The sequence below is a fragment of the Saccopteryx leptura genome, chromosome 6 (assembly GCF_036850995.1).
Source record: "Saccopteryx leptura isolate mSacLep1 chromosome 6, mSacLep1_pri_phased_curated, whole genome shotgun sequence".
Classification (NCBI taxonomy): domain Eukaryota; kingdom Metazoa; phylum Chordata; class Mammalia; order Chiroptera; family Emballonuridae; genus Saccopteryx; species Saccopteryx leptura.
Window position 1 is genome coordinate 114,303,057 of NC_089508.1, and position 21,525 is coordinate 114,324,581.

General features: G+C 39.0%; 1 pseudogene; it reads left to right on the top strand.

The window, feature by feature from the left end:
• The first annotated feature begins 15,054 nt into the window (after nucleotides 1-15,054).
• LOC136407922 (U2 small nuclear ribonucleoprotein auxiliary factor 35 kDa subunit-related protein 2 pseudogene) lies at nucleotides 15,055-16,973 on the top strand (annotated as a pseudogene).
• The last annotated feature ends 4,552 nt before the right edge of the window (nucleotides 16,974-21,525 follow it).

Genomic DNA, 21,525 nt, shown 5'->3' on the forward strand with positions numbered 1-21,525 from the left:
TCCTCTTTCATTTTGGATTTTGTTTATATGAGTTCTTTCTCTTTTTTCCTTGGTAAGTCTTGCCAAGGGTTTGTCAATTTTTTTGATCTTTTCAATGAACCAGCTCTTTCTTCTATTAATTTTTGCTATAGTTTTTCTGTTCTCTATTTCATTTATTTCTGCTCTGATTATTATTATTTCCTTTCTTCGGCTGGTTTTGGGTTGTCTTTGTTCTTCTTTTTCTAGTTCCTTAAGGTGTGAAGTTAAGTGGTTCACTTGGGCTCTCTCTTGTTTGTTCATATATGCCTGAAGTGATATGAACTTCCCTCTTGTCACTGCTTTTGCTGCATCCCGTAGATTCTGATATATCGTATTGTCATTTTCATTTGTCTGTATATATCTTTTGATCTCTGCACTTATTTTTTCTTTGACCCATTCATTTCTTAAAAGTATGTTGTTTAGTTTCCACATGTTTGTGGGTTTTTTTCCTCTTTTTTGCAGTTGAATTCTAGTTTCAAGGCTTTATGATCAGAAAATATGCTTGGTACAACTTCGATTTTTCTGAATTTGCTGATGTTGTTTTTGTGGCCCAGCATATGGTCAATTCTTGAGAATGATCCATGTACACTGGAGAAAAATGTATACTCAGTCACTTTGGGATGAAATGTCTTTTAGATGTCTATCATATCTAGATGCTCTAGTGTTTTGTTTAAGGCCACTATATCTTTGTTGATTCTCTGTTTGGATGACTGATCTAGAACCGTCAGTGGTGTATTGAGGTCTGCAAGTATGATTGTATTTTTGTCAGTTTTTGTTTTAAGGTCAATAAGTAGTTGTCTTATATATTTTGGTGCCCCTTGGTTTGGTGCATATATATTAAGAATTGTTATGTCTTCTTGATTCTGTGTTCCCTTAGCCATTATGAAATGGCCATTTTTGTCTCTGAGTACTTTTGTTGTCTTGTAGTCAGCATTATCATATATGAGTATTGCTATGCCTGCTTTTTTTTGGATGTTATTTGCTTGGAGTATTGTTTTCCAGCCTTTCACTTTGAATTTGTTTTTATCCTTATTACTTAGATGAGTTTCTTGTAGGCAGCATACAGTTGGATTTTCTTTTTTAATCCGTTCTGCTACTTTGTGCCTTTTTATTGGTGAGTTTAATCCTTTTACATTTAGTGTAATTATTGAAACTGTGAGTTCCCTATTGCCATTTTATATATGCTTCTGTTAGTTTTGTGTCTTTTTTTTTTTTTTAAATAAATTTTTATTAATGGTAATGGGATGACATTAATAAATCAGGGTACATATATTCAAAGAAAACATGTCTAGGTTATTTTGTCATTAAATTATGTTGCATACCCCTCGCCCAAAGTCAGATTGTCCTTCGCCTCCCTGTATCTAGTTCTCTGTGCCCCTCCCCCTCCCCCTAACTCTCCCCCTGTCCTCCCTCCCCCCACCCCTGGTAACCACCACACTCTTGTCCATGTCTCTTAGTCTCATTTTTATGTTCCACCAATGTATGGAATCATGTAGTTCTTGTTTTTTTCTGATTTACTTATTTCACTCCTTATAATGTTATCAAGATCCCACCATTTTGCTGTAAATGATCTGATGTCATTGTTTCTTATGGCTGAGTAGTATTCCATAGTGTATATGTGCCACATCTTCTTTATCCAGTCTTCTATTGAAGGGCTTTTTGGTTGTTTCCATGTCTTGGCCACTGTGAACAGTGCTGCAATGAACATGGGGCTACATGTGTCTTCACGTATCAATGTTTCTGAGGTTTTGGGGTATATACCCAGTAGAGGGATTGCTGGGTCATAAGGTAGTTCTATTTGCAGTTTTTTGAGGAACCACCATACTTTCCTCCATAATGGTTGTACTACTTTACAGTCCCACCAACAGTGAATGAGGGTTCCTTTTTCTCCACAGCCTCTCCAACATTTGCTATTACCCGTCTTGTTGATCATAGCTAATCTAACAGGGGTGAGGTGGTATCTCATTGTAGTTTTGATTTGCATTTCCCTAATAACTAATGAAGCTGAGCATTTTTTCATATATCTGTTGGCCATTTGTATCTCTTCCTGGAAGAAGTGTCTATTCATGTCTTCTTCCCATTTTTTTATTGGATTGTTTGTTTGTTTGTTGTTGAGTTTTATGAGTTCTTTGTAAATTTTGGAAATTAGGCCCTTATCTGAGCTGTTGTTTGAAAATATCATTTCCCATTTAGTTGGCTTTCTGTTTATTTTTATATCAGTTTCTCTTGCTGAGCAAAAACTTTTTATTCTGATGTAGTCCCATTCATTTATCTTTGCCTTCACTTCTCTTGCCATTGGAGTCAAGTTCATAAAATGTCCTTTAATACCCAGGTCCATGAGTTTAGTACCTATGTCTTCTTCTATGTACTTTATTGTTTCAGGTCTTATATTTAGGTCTTTGATCCATTTTGAATTAATTTTAGTACACGGGGACAGGCTGTAGTCGAGTTTCATTCTTTTGCATGTGGCTTTCCAGTTTTCCCAACACCATTTGTTGAAGAGGCTTTCTTTTCTCCATTGTGTGTTGTTGGCCCCTTTATCAAAGATTATTTGACCATATATATGTGGTTTTATTTCTGGGCTTTCTATTCTGTTCCATTGGTCTGAGTGTCTATTTTTCTGCCAATACCATGCTGTTTTGATTATTGTGGCCCTATAATATAGTTTAAAGTCAGGTATTGTAATGCCCCCAGCTTCATTCTTTTTCTTTAGGATTGTTTTGGCTATTCGGGGTTTTTTATAGTTCCATATAAATCTGATGATTTTTTGTTCCATTTCTTTAAAAAATCTCATAGGAATTTTGATGGGAATTGCATTAAATTTGTATATTGCTTTGGGTAACATGGCCATTTTGATTATATTTATTCTTCCTATCCAAGAACAAGGAATATTTTTCCATCTCATTGTATCTTTTTCAATTTCCCTTAACAATGCTTTGTAATTTTCATTATATAGGTCCTTTACATTCTTTGTTAGGTTTATTCCTAGGTATTTTATTTTTTTTGTTGCAATCGTGAAGGGGATTATTTTTTTGAGTTCGTTTTCTAATATTTCATTGTTGGCATAGAGAAAGGCTATGAACTTCTGTATGTTAATTTTGTATCCTGCGACCTTACTGTATTGGTTTATTGTTTCTAATAATCTTTTTGTGGAGTCCTTCGGGTTTTTGATGTATAGGATCATATCATCAGCAAAAAGTGATACCTTTACTTCTTCTTTTCCAATATGGATGCCTTTTATTTCTTTGTCTTGTCTGATTGCTCTGGCCAGAACTTCTAGCACCACGTTAAATAAGAGTGGAGAGAGTGGACAACCCTGTCTTGTTCCTGATTTAAGGGGGAAAGCCTTCAGTTTAGTGCCATTTAATATGATGTTAGCTGATGGTTTATCATATATGGCCTTTATCATGTTGAGATATTTTCCTTCTATACCCATTTTGTTGAGAGTCTTAAACATAAAATTGTGTTGTATTTTATCAAAAGCCTTTTCTGCATCTATTGATAAGATCATGTGGTTTTTGTTCTTTGTTTTGTTGATATGGTGTATTACGTTAACCGTTTTGCGTATGTTGAACCATCCTTGAGATTCTGGGATGAATCCCACTTGATCATGATGTATTATTTTTTTAATATGTTGTTGTATTCGGTTTGCCAGTATTTTGTTTAGAATTTTAGCATCTGTATTCATTAGAGATATTGGTCTGTAGTTTTCTTTCTTTGTGCCATCCTTGCCAGGTTTTGGTATGAGGGTTATGTTGGCCTCATAAAATGTGTTCGGAAGTATTGCTTCTTCTTCAATTTTTTGGAAGACTTTGAGTAGAATAGGAACCAAGTCTTCTTTGAATGTTTGATAGAATTCACTAGTATAACCGTCTGGGCCTGGACTTTTATTTTTGGGGAGGTTTTTAATAGTTTTTTCTATTTCCTCCCTGCTGATTGGTCTGTTTAGGCTTTCTGCTTCTTCATGACTCAGTCTAGGAAGGTTGTATTGTTCTAGGAATTTATCCATTTCTTCTAGATTGTTGTATTTGGTGGCATATAATTTTTCATAGTATTCTACAATAATTCTTTGTATATCTATGATGTCTGTGGTGATCTCTCCTCTTTCATTTTGGATTTTATTTATTTGAGTCTTGTGCCTTTTTTCCTTGGTGAGTCTTGCCAAGGGTTTGTCAATTTTGTTGACCTTTTCAAAGAACCAGCTCCTTGTTTTATTGATTTTTTCTATAGTTTTTCTGTTCTCTATTTCATTTATTTCTGCTCTGATTTTTATTATCTCCTTTCTTCGGCTGGTTTTGGGTTGTCTTTGTTCTTGTTTTTCTAGTTCCTTAAGGTGTGAAGTTAAGTGGTTTACTTCGGCTCTCTCTTGTTTGTTCATATAGGCCTGAAGTGATATGAACTTTCCTCTTATTACTGCTTTTGCTGCATCCCAGAGATTCTGATATGTCGTATTTTCATTTTCATTTGTCTGTATATATCTTTTGATCTCTGCGCTTATTTCTTCTTTGACCCATTCATTTTTTAGAAGTATGTTGTTTAGTTTCCACATTTTTGTGGGTTTTTCCCCCTCTTTTTTGCAGTTGAATTCTAGTTTCAAGGCTTTATGATCAGAAAATATGCTTGGTACAATTTCAATTTTTCTAAATTTGCTGATATTGTCTTTGTGGCCCAACATATGGTCAATTCTTGAGAATGTTCCATGTACCCTAGAGAAAAATGTATACTCTGTCGCTTTGGGATGAAGTGTCCTGTAGATGTCTATCATATCCAGGTGTTCTAGTATTTCGTTCAAGTCCACTATATCTTTATTGATTCTCTGTTTGGATGACCGATCTAGAGCCGTCAGCGGAGTATTGAGGTCTCCAAGTATGATTGTATTTTTGTTAGTTTTTGTTTTAAGGTCAATAAGTAGCTGTCTTATATATTTTGGTGCTCCTTGGTTTGGTGCATATATATTAAGGATTGTTATGTCTTCTTGATTCAGTGTCCCCTTAATCATTATGAAGTGACCATTTTTGTCTCTGAGTACTTTTTCTGTCTTGTAGTCAGCATTATCAGATATGAGTATTGCTACACCTGCTTTTTTTTGGGTGTTGTTTGCTTGGAGTATTGTTTTCCAGCCTTTCACTTTGAATTTGTTTTTATCCTTGTTGCTTAGATGTGTTTCTTGTAGGCAGCATATAGTTGGATTTTCTTTTTTAATCCATTCTGCTACTCTGTGTCTTTTTATTGGTAAGTTTAATCCATTTACATTTAGTGTAATTATTGACACTTGTGGGTTCCCTACTGCCATTTTATAAATTTCTTTCTGTTAGTTTTGTATCTAGTTTGATTCTTCTCTTTTGTTTTTCTATCATTTGTTTCTGTTTGTTTGTGTTCCATACTTCTTTCCTCTGTTGCTACCTTTTTTAAGTCATGTGTTTTTGTGGTGGTTTTTTCTAGGGTGGTTACCATTAAGTAATGAAAAGGGTACCTACCATATTCATTGTAGTACCCTATCTTATAAGTATTTCTGCACTTCATCGTCCTTTGCTACTGTTAATCTCCATTCTCTCCCCCCCTTTTTTTTTTCCTTTGTTGTCACAGTTTAAGTTTGGTTTTATTGTGTTCTTGGTGGAGCTGTTACTTGTGGTGTTGTTTTCTTTTGTTCTTTGAATCTGGTTGGAAAACCCCCTTTAGTATTTCCTGGAGTGGGGGCTTTCTCGTGATAAATTCTCTCATCTTTTCTGTATTTGTGAATGTTTTTATATCTCCTTCATACTTGAAGGATAGCTTTGATGGGTATAGTATTCTTGGCTGAAAGTTCCTCTCTTTCAGGGCTTTAAATATTGGGGTCCACTCTCTTCTAGCTTGTAGAGTTTCTGCTGAGAAATCTGATGATAATCTAATAGGCCTTCCTTTATATGTTGTACTCTTCTTTTCCCTGGCTGCCTTGAGAATTTTTTCTTTGTCATTGGTTTGTGTCATCTTTATTATGATGTGCCTTGGAGTGGGTTTGTTGGGGTTAAGAAAACTCGGTGTTCTGTTTGCTTCTTGAATTTGAGGCTTTAGTTCTTTCCACAGGCTTGGGAAGTTCTCGTCTATTATTTGTTTGAGTATATTCTCCATTCCATTTTCTTTCTCTTCTCCCTCTGATATACCTATTATTCTTATGTTATTCTTTCTGATGGAGTCAGATAATTCCTGTAGGGCTTTCTCGTTTTTTATTATTTTTGAGTCTCTTTCTTCTTCTCTCTGTTGTGCCTCAAGTTGTTTGTCTTCTATTTCACTAATCCTATCTTCAATCTGGGTTGTTCTGCTAGCTAAGCTTGTTACCTCGTTTTTCAGTTCGTGAATTGAGTTTTTCATTTCTGTTTGATTTGTTTTTATAGTTTCAATTTCCTTGGTAATATATTCTTTGTGTTCATTGAGTTGTTTTCTGATCTCCCTATATTGCCTTTCCGTGTTTTCTTGTATATCTCTGAGTATTTTTAAGATTTCTATTTTAAATTCTCTGTCATTTAGCTCCAAGGCTTCCAATATGTTAAGTCTTTTCTCCATAGATTTTTCCACATCTATTTGTGTTACCTCTCTTTCTTTTGTATCCATAATATTCGATTTCCTCTTTCTTATTGGCATCTGAGGGTGGTCTTGTTGATAGCACTAATTAGAATTAATAAAGAGTAAAAAGTAAAAAACAAAACAAAACAAAAAAAAAACAAAAAAAAAAACAAAAAAAAAACAACAACAACAAAAAAAAAAAAACAAAGGGTAAAACACCCCACAAAAAAAAGCAGTAATAATTTATTATTTCCCCCTTTTTTTTTTCTTTGTTCTCCTTCCCTCCTCTCCCCTCCTCAGGGAAATATCGTGCCTATAACGGAGGGCCTGGTTTGCGGTGAAGAGTTCAAGGGGGCAAAAAATAAAAAAAAATAAAATAAAAAAAAAAAGGAAGAAAATCTTAGACAAGCATAAGTTGATCTGCCTGCGGGTGACGGTCAACCAAGAGATATAATGAGAGGGACAAGAGGGAACCAGAAAAAAGGACAAAAAAAGGAATAATCAAGAAGAAAAAATAAAAATAATAAGTAAAAATACGTTGTATTAAGTGGAGCAAAGACCAAATACAATGGAGACCTTGGGTTGGGAGGACCCAAAATGCCACAAAAACAAACCAACCAAAAAAAAATAAAAACAAAACCGAAAAAGAAAAACAAAGCCAAAAAAAACCTTGAGTCCCAAATTAACTAATTTGTTCGTGATTGAGGATTAAATGGGAGGAAAGTAAAACGAGAAAAGAAAAAACGAATAGAAAGGAAAAAATAAGAAAAAGAGAAAAACGAAGGAAGAAATAAAAAAGGAAGAGAAAAAGACAAAATAAGGCAAAAAAAAAACAAAAGAGGAGAGAGTGAGAATTAAGTGTCCTGGAGTATAACCCCAAAGGAGGGTGAGGATGAAGAAGAGAAATAAAATGTAACACTTATGGGTAGTGTAGTTCAAGAAAAGGGAAGCATAAGATGGGCAGAGAATAGAAGGACTGAGGTGGAGGAAATAAAGGCAATAAGATAGAAGGAACAAACAACAACAACAACAACAAAAAAAACAAAAACAAAAAAAAAAGAAACCAACAAACAGTGGAACAAGCTGCAAAGTCTGTGGATTTTTCCTGATTTTGAGAAGTCAACCTCTTCCTCCTTCTCCTCTCTCCCTCTTCCTGGTCGGCGACTCTGCACCCCAGGCCCTGCCCCTGCGCCACACCCAGGCAGGGACTTGCAGTTGATGGGGTTCTATGGCAATGTCACACAATTGGCTTTAGTCTTGTTGGTAGTCAAGGCCTGCCGGCGTCTGCAGGGTCTAACGACGAGAGAGTTCGCCTTCGTGGATTCTCTCTCCCAGTCCCCCCCTCCCGAACCAGCAGCCTGGCGATCTAGCCACAAGGCTGCCACTGCTTCTGCCTGGGGAGTAAGAGACTCAAAGAGCTGGGAAATCCCCACTCTATCCCCACTCAGTGCAAGGCTCTGGGAAGGGCTCTGACAGTCAGGGCCTCCAGTGTAATCAGGCGGGGGTGGGAGTCAATTGTTGTCAAGGTGATTGTTCAGCGCCTAGCATTCCGTTGGACCTCTCAACCCAGGCTTTCCACTCTTTGTAGCCTGTTTTGGCCGGTAAGAAGAGGCACTAGTCTCTGCTTGCGACTAGTGTGGTATAGATCTTATTATCTGCCAAGTCCTTCTTGTTAGCGTTTATCCCTGAATATGGAGGCTCTATCAATCAGAAGTTGCCCCCGCCCCTTTAGCGAGAGGCACCAAAAAATATCACGCCTCTTGTCTTGGGTCGGTGAACTGAGAGAGATCTTATCAATTAGAACCGAGGGTGCGCAGATTTCACGGGTTAAGTTAATTTTAGTAATTGGGCCGCAGCTGTGCTCCCGAAGGTATTTCAGGCTGCCTGCGCGCGTCCCTCCCCCAACGCTTGATTGTTAGCTTGAATGGCTGGGTGAGGTGCCCCGCCCGCGGAGAGAGTCTCCCAAGTAGGGAATACCGCCCTGGCGCCTCTCCCGCTCCCCGTGCACGGGCCGCTGGGAACGTTAGCGGTGCTCGGTCTGCAATGCTCGGTCTGCAACCAGACCGGGAGCGCGCCAGCGGCTGCTTGCCGCTCGCCTTGCAACCGACCCGGGCGCTGCTCGCGGCGGCTGGTGGCGGCGGCGGCGGAGGCGGCGGCGGCCGGCGGCGGCTTCCGAGTGCGGGATGACTTACCACAGGCGCACTTTCTCGCGGCTTGAATGAACGTCCCTGCGGTAGCTTCCTCCACACCCTCGTCTCTCAGATTCGAGTGATAACAGTCCTTTTGCTTTCAGTTTGCTCCGAAGATAAATTTTCCTGTTTCTAGTTGATAAATTTGTTGTGATTTTGGGGAGATCTGTCGGATGCGCTGCTCACGGCGCCATTTCCGTAACGTCACTCATCTAGTTTTGTGTCTTGTTTGATCCTTCTCTTTTGTTTTTCTATGTTTTGTTTTTATTTGGTTATATTCCATACATCGTTTCTCTGTTGCTATCTTTTTTAAATCATGTGCTTCTGTGGTGGTTTTTCAATAGTGGTTACCTTTAAGTAATAAAAAGGGTTCCTACTCTGTTCATTGTAGTGCACTATTTTGTGAGTACTTTTGCCCTCCATTGTCCTTTGCTGCTGTTAATCTCCATTCTCTCCCTCCCCCTTTCTTTTTGTTGTTGTCACACTTTTGAATTTGGTTTTATTGTGTTCTTCTTGAAGCTTTTACTTCTGGCTTTGTTTTTTTTGTTTGTTTTGTTTTGTTTTCTTTGTATCTGATTGGAGAACCCCCTTTAGTAATTCCTGGAGTGGGAGTTTTCTGATGATAAATTCCCTCATCTTTTCTGTATCTGTGAATGTTTTTATTTCTCCTTCATATTTGAAGGATAGCTTTGATGGGTAAAGTATTTGTGGCTGAAAGTTTCTCTCTTTCAGGACTTTAAATATTGGGATCCACTCTCTTCTAGCTTGTAGAGTGTCTATTGAGAAATCTGATGATAATCTAATGGGCCTTCCTTTATATGTTGTATTCTTCTTTTCCCTGGCTGCCTTGAGAATTTTTTCTTTGCCGTTGGTTTGTGCCAATTTCATTATGATGTGCCTTGGAGTAGGTTTGTTGGGGTTAAGAAAACTCGGAGTTCTGTTTGCTTCTTGAATTTGAGGCTTTAGTTCTTTCCATAGGCTTGGGAAGTTCTCATTTATTATTTGTTTGAGTATGTTCTCCATTACATTTTCTCTCTCTTCTCCCTCTGATATACTTATTATTCTTATGTTATTCTTTTTGATGGAGTCAGATAATTCCTGTAGGGCTATCTCTTTTTTTTTAATTTTTGAGTCTCTTTCTTCTTCTCTCTGTTGTGCCTCAAAGTGCTTGTCTTCTATTTCACTAATCCTCTCTTATATCTGGCCTGTTCTATTAGCTAAGCTTGTTACCTCCTTTTTCAGCTCGTGAATTGAGTTTTTCCTCTCTGTTTGATTTGTTTTTATAGTTTCAATTTTCTTGGAAATATATTCTTTGTGTTCATTAAGTTGTTTTATGAGCTCTCTAAATTGCCTTTCTGTGTTTTTTTTATTTTTTTAATTTGGAGTATGTTTAGGATTTCTATTTTAAATTCTCTGTCGTTTACCTCCAAGTTTCCAATATATTCAATTTTTTCTCTATAGATTTTTCCTCATGTATCTGTGTTACCTCTCTTTCTTTTGTATCCATGGTATTTGATTTTCTCTTCCTTTATGGCATCTGAGGGTGGTTTTGTTGATAGTATTAATGAGATTTAATAAAGAATAAAAGGTTTAAAAAATAAAAAATCGAAAAGTTTTTTTTAAAAAAAAATTAATAATGAAATAAAGAAAAATAAAATAAAATTAAAATTAAAAAAAGGAAATTATTCCCCCCCCTCCTGTTTTCCTCTCCTCTCCTCTCTCCTCTTTCTTGAGGAAATCTTGTGGTGAACTGTGAATTATAATGTACTAAATAGAACAAACATTGCTTGTAATGGAGGGCCTGAATTGGGGAGAAGTAATAAAGGGGCAAAAAAGGGGGGTATGGACCCACAAAACAAATAAGAAAAAAATTTGGGTCAAGAATAAAATGATTTGCTCTTAATTTTTGGTTGACTAAGAGTTATGATGAGAGGAATAAGAAGGAAACAGGAAAATGGGGGGACAAATTTAAAAATTACTATTGTATTTAGTGGAACAAGAACTAGATAAAATGGAGAGCCAGGGATGGGAGCACTGCTAGTGAGTCTAAAAGGTGAATTAAAACCCCCCCAAAATGCCACAAACATAAGTTTGAGTTTCAGATAAAATAATTTTTTCGTTATTGAGGTTTGAATGAGAGGAGACGTAAATGAGAAAGAAGGAAACTAATATAGAGGGAGAAAAGAAAGAGCGAGAGAACAAAAAAGAGGGAACAACTAAAAGAAGAAAAAAGAGGGGAGAGAGAGAGTTACGGGTTTTGGAGTCCAACCCTCATAGAGAGAAAGGAAGAAGAAAGAAAAGATAATGGGAGATGTAACACTTATGGGTAGTGTAGTTCAAGGAGAACAGAGAGTAAGACCAGCAGAGAGTTAAACGACCAAATTGGAGGAGAAAAAAAAATCAAGAATGAAGATAAGAGAAACAAACAAACAAATATAATAAAATGGGATAGGTTATAACATCTGCGAATTATTCTTGATTCTGCCCCTTTGGCATGCTCTGTATCCCAGGTTCTGCCCCTTTGGCATGCTCAGGTAGAGTTTTGCAGTTGATAAATCTCTATGGCGATGTCATGTATTGTGCTTCAGTCTCGTTGGCAGTCAAAGCTCATTAGCATTTATAGGCTCTGACAGTGAGAGAGTTCGTGTTTCTGGAGCCTCTCTCCTAGTCTTTCCTTCCTCAATTAGTAGCCTGATAATCCAGCTATGGGGTTGCTGCTGCCTCTGCCTGGATAGTAAGAAGCTCAAAGAGCTGGCCACTCTCCACTCTATTCCCACTCAGCACAGGGCTCTGGGTAAGGCTCAGTCAGTCAGAGCTGTTAGCATAATCAGGCGGGGCTTCAGCCCACTCAAAGACCTCTGGCTCTGCCACTCTGTCCAGTAACATGGGCGGGCTCCCACTCCCGAGGCGCTTGGAGAAAACTCTCACTCACTATCTGCACGCAGAGACCAGGATATCAGGCCGGCAGTCTCACACGCTGAGTGAAACCCCCGCCCGCACGGAAAAGTTCCAGCGTTGTTATTGGCTTTCCCTCCCTCCCCATGCGTGGCTTTTTCAGGGTGCTGGGGCAGCCCAAGATTCCACTTTTGGCCCACACAAAGGCCCCTGACTGTGTCCCTCTGTGGGTAACAGGGGAGCCCACTCCTGAGGTGCTCAGAGGAATCTTTTGCCCACTCTCCATGCACGCATACCAGGATATCAGGCTGGCCGTCTCTCACCTTCTGAGTAAAACCCCTGCCCGCACGGAAATGTTCCAGCATTGGAATTAGTTCTTGCTCCCTCCCCATGTGCAGCTTTTTCAGGGTGCTGGGGTGGCTCGGAGATTCCACTTTCAGCCCACACAAAGGCCTCTGACTCTGCCTCTCTGTGTGGTAACACGGGTGCCCACTCCTGGGGCTTTCAAGGAATCTCTCGCCCACTCTCTGCATGTGCCGACCAGGTTATCGGGGAAAATGGCTCCCCCACTTGTCTTTCTTTGGGTTTGGCGTGAGTGTTAGCTTGTATTGCCTGGGTTGCCACAGGAACAGTTTTTCCTCGGCTTGGATCTCTGTGCCACAGCCTGGTTCGGCCGTTTGTGCCATGGCCTGGATCTATTCACCCCCTTTGCCCGCCTTAGTGTCTATACTCTCAGTTCCCAGTGAAAGCAGCCCTATTTAGGTTAGTGAGGAAGGCGGAGCATTTCTTACTCCCTATTTTTTTCGGGGTTTGATTATATATTTAGCCAATTTTTTGCTCGACCATACCTTCGGGTGTATTGCGAAACATCTAGAGGCTCCAAGGATAGGTTTTTCTGTTTCTGGTTGAAGATCTTGTTGAGTTTTGGGGGAGATTTTACTTCGGTATTGCTTCCTACCATGCCATTACTCTGACGTCATCTCTTATTTTTTATTTTTTATCCCATAAATTCAAATGCATTTACAAATTGCTGCTAATTATGTATTGTGTTACATAAAACATGTACAGTATTATATACATTAACATGTAGAGATAATGTGTGGAGTTTTTGTCACTTGAGACTTACTTTTTCAGATTCTGTCACTCGATATTGTTTTATTCAGGGGTAGTTTTTATCTTAACTGTCAATAATGTTGCCTGACCTGTGGTGGCGCAGTGGATAAAGCATTGACCTGGAATGCTGAGGTCACCAGTTCGAAAACCAGGTCAAGGGCTTGCCTGGTCAAGGCACATATGGGAGTTGATGCTTTCTGCTCCTCCCTCCTTCTCTCTCCTTCTCTCTCTTTCTCTCTCTCCTCTATAAAATGAATAAAGTCTTTAAAATATTTTTTAAGAATGTTAAAGACAAGATGCTAAGTTATAACCTACACTACCCAATGCAGATTTAATGGCCTGCACACTGGGGGCGCACCCTTGGCCTCAATTTCTGAAGGGCCCCGCCAAACTTCAACTTTACACTTCTTTATAATGACACCAAGTTTGGTTTCATATATGCAATGTTAACATTAATAATACATAATATTTTTTATTTGGTTAAAAATGTGGTTAGCATGTATTTTTATTTTCCTTGTCTCTCTCTTTTTTTTAATGGGCCCAGTATTTTCTTCTGTGCCTAGGGCCTCAACCAACCTTAATCCACCTCTGCATACAACCTTATACCCAGATGTACTATGTTAATGGCACTGCTGTAAATATGTACCTTTAAAACACAGGGATTCAGATAAATTATTTTTTGCACCATTTTCACCAAAAATGTGGCAAAGTTATAATCATGAATTCAATATTATACAATATGTTCCTGACTGGGAAGTATGTCCATTTATTTTTCTGGGCTTTGATGAGACTTGAGTGCTATACTTACAGTTTATACGTAAAAGGGTTGGTTTCTCATTAATCACTTTTGGCCTCTATAAGTCTTACATCCTCCATCTCCTTCTCTACTTAGATCATTTTAGTGTATGCTGTGGAAGGACATATTCTTATTGTTTTTTATTGGATTTACTGGGGTGACATTGGTTATTAAAATGATATAGGTTTCAGGTGTACAAATTTATAATACATTATTTGTACATTGCACTGTGTTCACCACCCCAAGTCAAGTCTCTTTCCATCAGTTTATTTCCCCCTTTGTCTTCTTCTACCTTCCCACTTCACTTTTCCTCTTGTAATCACCATACATAATGTTGTTTGTGTATATGAGGGGTATTTTTTTCTTAATCCCTTGACCGTTTACACCCAGCTTCCAACTCCTTCCTCCTCTGACAGGCGTCAGTCTGTTCTCTACATAGACATATTTTTATTAGGATAAATCTCTAGCTCTGAACTTTGATGCTACCAGGCCAGGTAAGTTGGCAAAATGATGGGAGGAGATTACTGGAAGCCATTCTTATACTTGCAACTAGAAAAATCTTAATTGTCCATGGAAATCACATGAGCCTCATAAATATGATCTACTAACTACAAAATAAAATGTCGCCAACACAGTTTCTTTTTACCTGGATTTAAAAATGCCTGCAGCCAACCATTCTAGCACACTTGTACAGTGAAATTTGACTGTCAACCAGTAGTGTTAAATTATCTTTAACATTATTACAAAATCATTTAATCATGTCAACACATTGCTAAACCCCTTTATCTATTGAAAGGGACCTGTGCAAGTGAGAAAATTTGAAGTGGAAGATTCATTAAGGTCACAGTAAATCCACCTATGCCTTCCTTTTCATTGAGCTTATGCACCAATGGCTTCCAGAGGACGGATCAGGGGAAGTTAACACTTGAGTCCTTGTAAATATAAAGATATCTTTAGCCCATCTTTACTTTTACTTATTAGTTGGTTATGTATAACATTCTAGGTTGAAAATCATTTTCTTCAGAACTTTAAAGGTATATTGAGGAGTCCAATGTCATTCTAAATCCAGCTTTGCCTATGTAATCTGTTATATATACCTTTTTCTTTCTGGATGACTTTAGGACTTGTTGTTGGTTGAATTGTGTCCTCAAAAAATTCAGTTGAAGTCTTTACTATCAATATCTAAGAATATTACCTTATTTAGAATTAGGGCCATTATAGATACAATTACTTATATTGAGATGGAGTCATTAGGGTTACTGCTCTATATGTTTTTCTTTATTGATTTTTTAGAAGAAGAGAAAGAGAGAAAGAGGGAGGAGAAGCAGAAAACATCAACTCATAGTAGTTATTTCCCATATGTTCCTTGACCAGGGAGGCCCAGGGTTTTGAACTGGTGACCTCACCATTTCAGGTCAGTGCTTTATCCACTGCACCAGACACGAAGATGACCGTTAATCCAACATAATTAGTGTCCTTTTAAAAATGGAAAATTAGGGCGCGGGCAAGATGGCAGCGCCCGGCACGGCGGTTCTTCCGGAGAAACCGAGCCACAAGAAGTACAGGGCTGCCCTGAAGAAGGAGAAGCGAAGGAAACGTCGGCAGGAGCTCGCCAGACTGAGAGACTCAGGATTCTCACCGAGGACGGAGGAGGCAGAGGAGGAAACTGTTGTTGAACAACAAGAAGAAGAAGAGACGCTGTTGGAGATAGAGAGGCAAAGATTACATGAGGAGTGGTTGCAGCGGGAGTGGAAGGCACAAGAAGAATTCAGAATAAAGAAGGAAAGACAAGAGACGGCTCGGAAGCGGCAAGCGGAACAGGAGAGAAAGTTAAAGGAAGAATGGGAAGAACAGCAGAAGAAGGAGAAAGAAGAAGAGAAGCAGAAGCTACAAGAGAAGAGAGAGAGAGAGGAGGCTGTGCAGAAGATGCTGGAGCGGGCTGAAAATGAGTTGGAAAATGTTGCCACATGGCAAAACCCAGAACCACCTACGGACTTAAGAATAATGGAGAAAGATCGAGCTAATTGTCCATTCTACAGTAAAACGGGAGCTTGCAGATTTGGAGATAGGTGTTCACGCAAACACAATTTCCCGACGTCCAGCCCCACCCTTCTTATCCGAAGCATGTTTACGACTTTTGGAATGGAGCAGTGCAGAAGGGACGACTACGACCCCGATGCCAGCCTGGAGTACAGTGAAGAGGAGACCTACCAGCAGTTCCTGGACTTCTATGAGGATGTGCTCCCTGAGTTCAAGAATGTGGGGAAGGTGATCCAGGTTCAAGGTCAGTTGCAACTTGGAACCTCACCTAAGGGGCAATGTATATGTTCAATACCAATCGGAAGAAGAGTGCCAGGCGGCCCTTTCTCTGTTTAACGGAAGATGGTATACAGGACGGCAGCTTCAGTGCGAATTCTGCCCAGTGACCCGATGGAAAATGGCAATTTGTGGCTTATTTGAAATACAACAGTGCCCAAGGGGAAAGCACTGCAACTTTCTTCATGTGTTCAGAAATCCCAACAATGAATTCTGGGAAGCGAACAGGGACATCTACCTCTCTCCAGACCGGTCCGGCTCTTCCTTTGGGAAGAGCTCAGATAGGAGAGAGCGGCTGGGACACCATGACGAGTACCACGGCAGACGCAGGAGGAGGAGAAGCCCCAGTCTGTCTCGCTCCTACAAATGGAACGGGGAGACAGAGAGGAGAAAGAAGAGTAGCCACAGGGGGAAGAAATCTCACAAACACAGGGCAAAAAGTCGTGAGAGGCACACTTCTCGAAGTAGAGAAAGAAAAAGGGACCGCAGCAGGGGCCGGCGCAGCCAGAGCAGGAGCCGCCAGAGCTGGAGCCGGAGCAGGAGCCGGAGCCGAAGCCGGAGCAGGAGCAGGAGCCGGAGCCGAAGTCGGAGCGGAAGCGGAAGCCGGAGCCGAAGTCGGAGCCCCTCTAGGTCCAGGAGTCATGGCGGGAGGAGGTCAGGTAGTAGGGACAGAACTATTCATAGTCCCAAATCCAAATAAGTCAGTCTTGTTTTCAAATGATTGCATACCTTATTTATTATGGTCGCTACATACCTGGATAAGAGGGTTCTGAGTTTAAATGGGTTAGCAGGTCTGGCAGAACCTTATGTCATCTCGAACTCTATTTAAAAATACTTAACTAGTTTCAACCTAATAAATACAGTTTAAAAAAAGACACCTTACTCTCTGATCATTTTTATGTGCCTGTTTTAGAAAACCTAAAATGTGTAAATATCTATGAATATTACTTGTAATCCTAACCCTTAAAGATAACCAGTTAACACTGGAGCATTACTTTAGTCTATTTTCGTGTTATGGGTGTGTACACATTTTTTACACAAAGACCATATATGGCTGCAGTCGAATGTGCTTTTTTTCCACACAAAACATTGTCATATTTCTTCAAGCTGTGTTCTTAATGTTATTTTACTTACTGAATAGTGTGGATTTATCAAATTATTCATCTATATCCCTCTTGTGATTCGATTTTAACTTTTACACTATTAAAGAATCCTGTGCTATAAATGAAAAAAAAAAAAAAAAAAAGGAAAATTAGGACAAGACAATGTAAAAAGACATAAAAAAAAACCCCAGCCATCTACAAGACACGGAGGGGAGCTGGGGATAGATATTTTACCATGTAGTCCTCAAAAGGAATCAACTCTGCTAACACCTTTAGCTTATACTTCTAGTCTTCTCAACTATGAGACAAATTGTTTTTTAAGTCACTCTGTTTGTGGTACTTTGTTACAGCAACCCCAGGACATAAATATAAGACCTTCTCTTTATTTCTAGTGTTAAAAATGGATTATGATATGCTTTTAATATATTTTTCTAGAATCTCTTTTAATATGGAAACATATGCCTTCCAATTCCAAATTAAGACATATAACACTGTAATTTTAAGATGTACAATGTGTTCATTTAATACATTTATATATTGCAATGTGATCATCACTGCAGCATCAGCTAACACTTCTATTACATCACATAGTTGTCATTTTTTGTAGTGAGAAAAATAAAGATCTAGTGTAATAACAGCTTTGAAGTTTCTAATATGTACAGTACTGTTGACTGTAAACATTATGCTGTGCACAGAACTCCAGGACTTACTTATCGATCAGTTACAAGTTTGCCTTGAGCATCACCCCAATCCTTTCACCTCTTAGTCTCTGGTAACCACTTTTCTTTTCTCTCTTTTTACAACTTCAGACTTTTTAGATTCCATATGTAAATGATATCTTTATAATATTTGTCTGATTATATTACCTAACTTAATGCCCTTCAGATCTAGCTCTATACATTTACTTTAGCATAAAAAAGGGGAGGATTCAAATAAATCTCACAAACAATGCAAAATATTATACAACATTGAAGAAAGTCATAAAATAAATCCTAAATACATTTTGGAAAACATAAACATAGTCCATGTTTATAAACAGGAAATAATATATATAACAGAAAATAAAAATTCTCCAAAATTATTCTTCTGTTAGTCAAAATCTTTAATAGATAGAAAAGCAAACTGACAAAAGATTATCAACATTTCTAAAAAATAAAAATAATACAATACAATTTATAATACTTATTGTAAATTCATAAAACTAAAATATTGTATTATTAACATGATGTTGTAATGACTAATGGAAAAAGTGAGAGATTGGAAATAAAGTACATACAAAAAGTAGATATATGACAAAATGCTTATTGTTTCCCAACAACAAAAAAAGAGGATGTTGCCTCACCCAATAGTGGTGTAGTGGATAGAGCATTGGCCTAACCTGCTGAAGATCCAGGTTTAAAACCCTGAGGTCATGAGTTTGATCACAGGCTCATCCATCTTAAGTTCAGGCTCACCAGCTGAGCATAAGGTTGCCAGACTGAGTATGGGATCATAGACATGAATTTATGGTTGCTGGCTTGAGCAAAGGGTCATTGGCTCAGCTGGAGCCCCCAGGTCAAGACACATACGAGAAAGCAATCAATTAACAACTAAGGTGCCACAACTATGAGTTGATACTTCTCATCTCTTTTTTTCCTGTCTATCTGTCTTTCTCTCTATATAAAAAAAAAGGAAATGTCAATACAGATATTCATATAAATTTCAGATGGGTTATGGACTTAAATATGAGAGACAAAAGTATAAAGGCAAAATTTCAACTCTTGGAAGAAAAATTAATACACTCTATTTATAAGTATATAGAGGAGTTTTTAAGTAAATATAAAAAGCACAAAAATTGTAAACAAATTTTTGACTATACATATTAACATTTGAAACTTTATTTATTAAAAATTATCACAAAGACAATTAGGAATAATATTTCAACATATTAAACTAAGGACTGGCTTATATAATGTATAAAGTTCTTCTACAAATTGATATAGGGTAATTAAAAGAAACAGAAATAGAAAATAGCATGATTAATAAAGATACATTTACAGAAAGAAAACATGATTGGCCAAGAAACAGAAAAAGACACTACTCTTCAGAGGAAAAATGATCAAATACCATCTCACACTGATAAAAACAAAAAATTTACAATACTTGATAGAATCATTCGGAGTTCGAAAGACCAGTTTAACAGGCTTTAATAAAAGGAAACCTGCCAGGCTGTCTCATAAGGGAGAGCAGCCCTGGCTACAGTCTTAGGCCACGTTTTGAGGATTAGGTTAGGGAAGTAGAAAGGGTGGTGGGACATTTGCTGATTGGCTGCCTCTATCACTGGGCATAGGGGTGCTTTTCCTTAATTATGGATGTTGGTGCATTTTCAATCGTCAGCAGCTTCAACCATCCAGGACTTCTTGAAATTGTGACACCGGACATTCCTTTGTGGTTGGTCACCTGCTGCAAGCCTTGAAACAAAACTCATGCTGGCAGGGTTAAAGAAATGAAACCTAAGATTCCTGACTATTAGATATATTTATATAAAAAGGAAAGAGAATGATTCCCTGAGAGGGTCAAGGGAAAGGGGACAGAGGTCATTATCTTCTGTAACTTCTTCCTGCTGAGTAGGGGTGGTGAGGGATTATGACCTCTCTAAGGATTACTCTCAGTGAGGGGTAGAAAGGTGCAGTGATGGCTTTCTGTCAGGTAGGGGTGTATTTACAGGGGTCCAGATTTTTCTGTTGCACAAGGGCAGGTTTCAGGGTTGGTGTATAGGGTTAGGTAGATTTCTCCAATTTTGTGATTGGCCAAGGCCTGCATGTGGTTCTGTAAGAAACTAGTGAACAGATGTAAGAGGCAGGGTCCAAAAGATAGAATAATAAATAGGAGAGTGAGTGGACCAATGAAAGGCAATAGCCAAGACATCCAGTTTGTGCAGAGTCACTGATCTCAAGACTCGGATTATGTTGATGTTTGGGGTGAGATAGACTAGGGTACAGGTTCCCATTTAATTAGTTGGGAGGCACATATAGGTGTTGTTCCCACACATATAAAAAGCCCCTGATTGAGTGAGACAGACTGAAAGGTGAATAGAGAATAGATGGACAAGGGGTCGGTTTCATCCATCCAGCTTTGAACTCCAGACAGTCAAGGTGGAGAAAAGTGCAGCCCCAACTAGGGGGAGACATGGTCAGAGGCCTGCTTTGAGCATTGCAAACATGTGGAAGGGATAGTGAGCCAGGAATAGAGTCGTGTGGTGCTTTAGGAGCATTTAGGTTGTGAAACTGTAAGAGTAGGGGGTCCTGTGATCAAACAAGGTTAGAAAGTAATCCATTTGCTTCTGGAGAGACTTGCTAGTTAACTTGATGGTTCTGATGGTCTTTGGGAAATTGAGTAGTTATTGTGGTGTTGCAGAGGTTAGAGGAGAGGTGACCAGCTGGGGTGTCACCCTGAGCCTTGAAGCATAGGGGAGCAGGTGAAAGAAGAGGGGTATTTAAAATGACTGATCCTTGAACAGGAGCAGTTTGGGGTTTTAATTTTTCAAGCTGGAATAATAGGTTTAGTATAGTTTGTTTGCTCAGTTTGCAGCTGAGGTGGGGTAATCTCCTATGAGAGAGCTGGCTCTCTCAAAGAAGGTGGCCCCTTTCTGAATCTTGTACATAAGAGTGGTGTGAAGGAGATGAGTATTATTAAGAGGAATAGGGAGAGCTGAGTAACCTGAAGATGACATGGACAGACATATCCAGCAGTCGGCTGCATAGGAGGAGTTAGTCTTGATTACAAGATTTTAAATAAGATTAGGAGAGCTTTCTAGATGTGAGTATTCCAAGAGGGAGGGTATGGGGGCAGAGTATGCCTTTAAGGGTAAGGAGATAAGAAAGAATAGGGCAAGCTGGAATCTCCATCCTGTCTGTTGTCAGGGGGTAATCATAGTTACTCACAACTCAGGCTGTTCTTCTTCCTCTGGAATTTTAATTAGTCTGACCTTGGTGAGCCCTAAGGGGGAGCAGGCATATCTAGGTGGTCATTCAGGTTGACTGGAAGGGTCATCCATAGGCATGTGTGGAGATGGAGCTTCCGTTTTCATGTCCTGGAGACATGAAACTAGGGGGCCTTTTCCTGGAGTTTTGCCACCGTGGAGGTGGTGAGGAGAACCTTAAGATTCACTATGCTGGGTGGTGGAGGTAAATTTATAACAGATTTGGGCAAATCTGGCTGGCCAAGAAGCAGTAACAGGGCCCACTCTGGAGACGGGAGGTGAAAAGAGAGAGAGAGACTCTGAATTTGGAGAGTAGGTTCTAGCCTAAAATAGGCATAAGGCATAAAGGTAGGAAGAGAAAAGGGTGTGCAAAAGATATACCATGTATTAGACAAAGCAGTGGATTCATGGGAAGTGGGGAGGAAATAAGACCATCAACACCCAAAACAAAGATCTTCAAGGGATGAGCAGGACCTGAATATTTGGGCAAGGCAGTGTAAATGGCCCCTGTGTCTATAAAAAATTGAGATTGGCTTACCTGACACTTGGATGGTTACACTAATAGGCTCATCCATGGGGACATAAAATAGGGTC